We start from the raw sequence: 6,800 nt of genomic DNA, 5'->3' as shown, positions 1-6,800 counted from the left end.
TGGAAGCACTAGAATTCCATCTTTCATATTGCCATGGCTTCCTTTTCATGCAAACCCATATTGTCATGAAAAACATTCTTGTCAGGAGTGGGTGCTTAGGCTGTTTTGAGGGTAAATGGTGTTGGACCCAAATAATTGTCTGTAGTGTTTGCTGAAAATTGATTTTTCTCTCTATGCTTGTCTTCTTAACCTTGTTTGTTTTCTTTTCTTTCTGTTGGAGAATAGGGACAAAAAATGTCAGTAAGGTAACAGTAAGTTGCTAGTCAACTTGGTGACTGGCAGGCCAAGATTTTCGTCAGCTGATACATGCAAATTTTGCCAAGACTACTTTAAAAAGTCTTCGTAGATGTTTTTTTCCCATTTTTTCCTTAATTGCCTGACAGTGAAATATTTTGTTTGTATCCTAGCAGTCCAACTTTGGATGCTGTTTCCTTATGTAGAAAGTATGCACATCCTAAATTAATAAATTAACTTCCACATGATTATTTTCATAAGGAAAATGGGTCAGTCACAAGTTCTTTGGAAGAAAACCAATGACGACCACATATACCAGTGCATTAACATTAGGGTTTGGAGTCCTTAATATGAACAATTACTCTAAAGTTCATTACCAATATTTATCAGTTTCCTTGCATAAGACTTGGCTTAAGGTGACTCTTAGATTCCTCAGTTTTAGGCCTTCACTTATTTTTGCCAGGGTTGGGGTTTTTTTGTTTGTTTTCTTTTGCTTACTTTTTCTTTTTCGAGGTCACCTCCTCGTCTTTAAACTCTATGACTAATCACTGCAATTTTATGTGTACTGCTCCTTCGACTCTTGCTCTTCATTACAAATATTAGTGTCTCACTGAAACTGGCAGCCTGTGACTGAGTGTCCTTAATGAACAGGAAATTCTACAGAAGGCCTTTCAGTTTCCTTCAGATTGGAGCTGATGAAGACTCATACCTCTCATCTTTCTCAACTGGTGCAAGTTCTCAGTTGATCTCTTAGGAGGTAGGTGTTTTACATAGAAACTCGCAAACCCTTAGCTCTCAGCTCTCACAGCCTATCTGTGTGTTTGTCATCATTGGTGTCCTTCATGCCCATGCTCCTGCAGTGAGGGCAAGCTCACAGGAGGTTAAAGTGGCCAAAAGAAAAGTCCAACAGTCAGCTTACATCTCAGGTTTAGCACTGTTTAACAACTGTGTCTGGAAAACACAGTCATGCCCAGGTGTGGTTGTTGTGATATCTGGGTAGCCTCACCTTTGGTTGATGCAGGGAGCCATTGGTCTCCATGTAAGCATGTCCTCAAGTATGATGTCTGGATGCCCTGAGGGTCAGGTTCTTGCCACAGCCCAGTGAAATCTGGGACTGGTGCTGCTACGTTACTGATGTAAAGCTAGGCAAGTTAGACAAAAATGCCTGTCCCAAAGTTTTGAGCTGTGATCATCTGAATTTCATCACGGTGTCTCATGGATTGTCATTGTTTCTCCGATATGTCAACATGCTACATCTAAAAAAAAGCAAAAACCCAAAATGCCTACTTTTTAAAGTTATTTCATGAGGTAATGGTGAAATCAAAAACCAGCTAAGATGTACCTCCTTGTCAGACTGACTGGGGAGCCCAGATGCCATGTTCACCACTAAGGTACTCTGGATGTCACTGTGGGTATGGCTGAACAAGAGTGAGGGCAAAAACCCCAGAGCCACATGTTGACTGTTGCTACAGTTAGCTCATTTGCCTTTGTAGAGAGAGAGAGAGAGAGGCAGAAAAATTACTATCTATTTCAGTTTTCAGTATTGTTCTTCAATTTCAGGGAAAGGGAAAAAACCCACCACCACCTTTTTTCTTTGTATTCTTGCCTTTGTTACATTAAGGTCAGATTCTTTGTTTTAAACAAGAAACAAACAGTCAGAATTAAGGAGTTATTGCATCAAAGACCTGGTTAGTTGACAATTTATTTATTAATAAGCAGTATTTATTGTAATTATGACCCAAATCCTAACTGTCTATGTTACACTACTAATTAATTACTCTTCTGGTTTATAGCTGCAGTAAATTTCACAAAGGAATTTTAATTGTAAAGATGTTTGAACAGGGAGTAGGTTTGTTTACTTGTTATTTGAGATAACTAACACTGCAATGTGGTCTATTCTTTGAGAAAGATGGTCTCACTGGAAATTTGGGGGTTCAGCTCCTCAGGTGCAAAGTAGAGATAACTGTAGTTCTTCAAGCTCAAGACCATGAATTGATAGTGGTAACAGCATGAATGTTTGTGTTCCAGTGAATGACGATACCTTCCTGACCATTCAAGATTTGGCACAAGTGAGAAGTACAAGTTTCACATTTTACTTAATAGAGTTTCTTTTTAAAATCTGATAAGTGATAAGATCAGGTAGAGTTACTGCGATATGAAAAACTTAAAAGAACCTTCTTTCAGAAGGAAAAATAAAACAGGAGTAATGTAGCTAAAATGAATCACTAAGAAATAGATGATGACAAGTAAGTGTAAACTGGCACCAGCCAAGGTAAGATCAGTTTTCTAGAAAAGGCAAAGAATGAGGACAAAAGTCTTTGCTTTTTATGACTTTGCATTGTAATATCACACACAGTAAAAACTAATGCAATGAAAAGAACAGAACAGTATAGAACTTCTCTTTATCCCTGCATTCACTAGTGATTTACCTTTCCTTCCCTCCCCCTCAAGGGCTGCTCCTGCTCTGGTTTTCATCCACAACCTCTTCCAGGACAATCCAATGACAGCTTGCTCTGCAGGCTGGGCCAGGCTGGCCACCACCTATGGCTGGCATCCCTTCCATCCGAGGGATGACTGTCCACATCTATATTCACCTGTGAATGAAATGGTAAATGACAGGTATGTCAACATTGCATCCAGAAAAAAATACCTTCAAGACGCACAGGGTAGTCCTGGCCTTGGCTCTGTGCTTAGAAACCACAGTCTTGCAGCACTGCTCTTCAGTGAGTTTGATCTGCTCCCAGCCTCAATTGTTGTTCAGATACTCCATCTGCCCTGCCACTGGGTTTAGTGTCAATATTGTAAGTAAGATGATGCTACTTACAAGAATCCTAGCACACTGCTTTGTCCAGATAAGCTTCCACTTGGGCTGGGTGGAGTAGTTTGGTGTCTCCAAGAGCCTGCAGACAGGTGTCTGAGGGATGAGAGGGGTGATAGCACTGGCTGCACAGCTCCTGTGGGAGAGTGGAGTGAGTAGTTGTGTGTCATGAGGGGATGGCTCCTGGCACATCTCTGAGAGGATGGCTCTGACAGAAATCTGTCTGCTGCTGCACCTGTCCAGGGCTCCAGCCCTGCTTCCCCTACATGCCAGGGCTGGCCATGGCCATGGGGACTGCACCACACTCCGCACCATGGGCTGCACCAGGGCAACATGGCAGTGTGGGCACAGGCCGGTGTTGTTTCCTTCTTCTTCATGTTGTGCCCCAAGCTCGATGAAGTCTCTTTTCTGTGGGGCCTTTGAGCATTGTTGTAATCTTCTAAGGCTTCTATCAACAGCCTGGGCTGCAGGTTCAAACAAACTATCTTAGACAGATATGTTGGAGGTTTTGACAGACAGTTTAGAACGAAAAGTTTCTCCTGGGAGGGCCTTTGACTTCTAAAGCTAGAGGAAACCACATTCATTTGACCAGAACTAGTCATAGAAGAAAATACTTACGTTAATAAAATAATTACATTCCATATACATCTAGTTGAAAATTCAGATGATGACACATTTGCAAGTTGCTCACTTCTTGGAGGTCACTGTCTTTGTAAAGGAGGATAGAACAGAGCTAAGAGTTTGTTTCCTACCTATGTTTGGAGTTGTAGACATGTTTGAAGTCCTAAATTGTGGGTGGTGGCCAGTCTGAAATAATGGGGGATAAAAAATGCTGTTTGAACTGTATGGTGCTGGAAAATGAGGAAGATGGAGTGATGTAAAAGGTACAGTTTGTCTTTTCTTTCATCATATTTATTAGCCTCTTTGGGGGAAATGGGAAATTCACTAGGAGGAGCAATTTTAAAATGCTCCAAAATCTTAAAATTAGACTTGTTCTAGTAGACCCTTCTTCTTGGACAGGAAGAAGAGCTGAACTCTACCAGAAGACTACACAGCTCTGTCTTCTGGTGTAAAATAGATGGGATGATGAGAACCAGAGGAAATTCTCAAAGATGAGAGGAGAGGCTTTGCACAACTTATCTAGAGGAAAAAAAAGATGGTTATTGGTTTATTAATATAATAAATAGAGCAGTCTGACTTCTAGATGGAGTGTAGACAAAAGGGGATTTATTTCAAAAGGTAGCGCCCTTTTATCCCCTTGGGAACACATGACCAAGTAACCAATGGGAATACAGACTCCCACACATGTCCTGGACTACTACTCCCGGAACGCCTTGCTCGCATCCCCTGGACACGCCTCCTACAGATGGTTTCAAAGAAACACGTGGAGTAAATTTACCACTTATTTTTTTTCCTTCTGGAACTAGAAATCCTCAGATTTTTTGAGGAACTTCTGATGTCAGTTTCTCCTCAGGGCACTCCAAGACACTTTATAGCAATGGTTCATAAAATGGTACAAGAAAGTACTATATTCATCCAATCCACTTTTCTTTGTAATCTCTCCTGCAAGCTGTTGATTTTTTTTTTTTAATTTCCTTTGAGGTTGTCTTCCTAGATGACCTTACTGGAGTAAGTTTTTATGGTTCCTGGGCTGGCGGCAGACTGCACATTGTTTCACAACAAATAATGAGTTTTGCTAGCTGCAAAGCAGATCCCTTGAGGACGTGTAATTGATGATCCTTCCCAGTGCACCTGTGGCAGTTTGAGCCACATTAGAAATCCAAACCCCCAATTTTTCAGGCTTTTCCACCCCCTCCCACAATTTATCCCAACACCGAAGAGAAACTTTCCGGCCAGAGGCTTCTATAGGGGAAGGGGGAGGTATATACATTTATTTACGCAAATAAATATACTGTACAAACTAGATGCAACTATATCTATATACTGTTACACTTCTCTCAGTCCTTTTAAGCCCCTCCCTTTAACTTAGTCCAGGAAGAGCCTTTCAAGGCTGCTGGGTAATGCAGTCTCTCTCGTGGGAGTGTTCCGGGCCCCTGAACACTCCCTAACCAACCTTCAGCTGTTTCTGGAAGTCCTTCCTTCCTCACAAAGTCCAAAATAGCTTTGAGTCCGTCCTCCTCAGTCTGCGTCATCTCTGCTGTATGATCTCTCTCTCTCAGTCTCATACCTCGGCTCGTAGAATGCTGCAGTGTAGCTTATCACTGTAGGCGTTGGAATCTTCATTCCTCCAAGTCAGTTTTCGGCTGCCCCCGGTCAGCTTCGCAGGGCAACTCCCGAGCCCTTGGCCCATCTCCAGTTCTTGCCTGGGACTCTTCTCCCTGGCAACCGAGCCTCCTCTGACCTGTCTCTTGGCTCAACTCCCCTCCGGAAAGTGGAGGAGAGGCTGAGCGGAGGGAAAGGAAAGCCCCCCTCCACAGTTTAGCTGTAGAAAAGGAGGGGGGAGAGGGCTTGGCTGCAAAAGCCTGTCTCTCTCCTCTTACCTCAGGTCAGGTGCTGTGAGTCTCTTCCCTCACTGCACACTCAAAATGCTGCCTCTAACTCTGCTCTGGCCTAGGCAGAGCTGGGGGAGGGCCGCAGGGCTCCCCTCTCCCCCCCAGAGGGGGAGAAGAAGGAGCCCAGCCACCCCCCGGCCTTCCACACCTACACGCAGCAGACACCAACAGCCCAAGTGCCAACAGCTTCTGATGCTGTGTATATATGATTTTGAGCAGAAGCGAACAGCATGAGTGGTGATTGGCTCTTCAGGGAACACTGCCCTGGCACCCAATCACCTCTGAGCCCCCCTCTTTCGAGGGGGGGCCAATCTCAAACTATGACAGCACCTCAGGAGAGCTTGTTTTGGTAGTGGTTTGGGCCTTTTTTTTTTAAATATATTTTTCTTCCTTTGATACTTCTGCTTTTACCCTTGTTGACAGAGACATTTGTCCTCTGAGCTGATTTTGGAAATTACTGGCCTGCTTTCAAGCCCCAGTCCATTACTAAAATATGAATTTGGAGAGGAAAACCATATTTTATGGCTGTCTGGACTGGAGATAATATAGAGAAAATGCATTAAGCCTGATACCTGCATAGGGAAGAGGGTAAGCGTGAGGAGGAAGAAAATGTGGAGTGCAGCTTTCCTCCACAAGAAGTCTCCCAACCCGAGAGACCAGAAAGTATGTGGTTGATCTTCTCTGTTCTCCAAAGGCCTGGATGGGTATAACATCGGTGGCTGGATGAAAGCCTTTGTCTTGGTTTTAATATTGATTACCTTTACCCTAGGTACAAATCCACCAAAGTCTGTTAGTGTCTGGCACAGAATGCTCTCCTTTGTGCTTGGTGGTGTGTGTAAAGCACTCTCCCAGCCCCACTACTTCTTTCAGTGCAGTTACTTCATCAGCAGTACCATTAGGAAAATGCATCTTCACAAGTGATATTTACTGGCCTCTGTGTTACCCATCTCATGGGGTGCCCAGAAACCATGTTATCTTCACATGCAGATCCCTTCTGCTAGGCAGAGGACTTAATTTTCAACACACATTGGCCTTCAGCACTAAGTGCAGGTGCCTATTCCAAGCATTTGTTACAGGTTTGCTTGAAAAGAAAACTTTTGCCATCTTTGAGCTCTGGCAGAGTTATTAACTATATCAGTAGTGCATCTTGGTACAGTGTACGCAACTAATATTTTGTTTCCTGATTATAGTTCTGTCCTATATATTTTAAAGATGCAGTTCAGCTGTTTTCACAA

Source organism: Neopelma chrysocephalum, unplaced genomic scaffold (assembly GCF_003984885.1).
Source record: "Neopelma chrysocephalum unplaced genomic scaffold, ASM398488v2 Primary Assembly neopelma1_96365, whole genome shotgun sequence".
NCBI lineage: Eukaryota > Metazoa > Chordata > Aves > Passeriformes > Pipridae > Neopelma > Neopelma chrysocephalum.
This window is presented reverse-complemented; position numbering follows the sequence as displayed.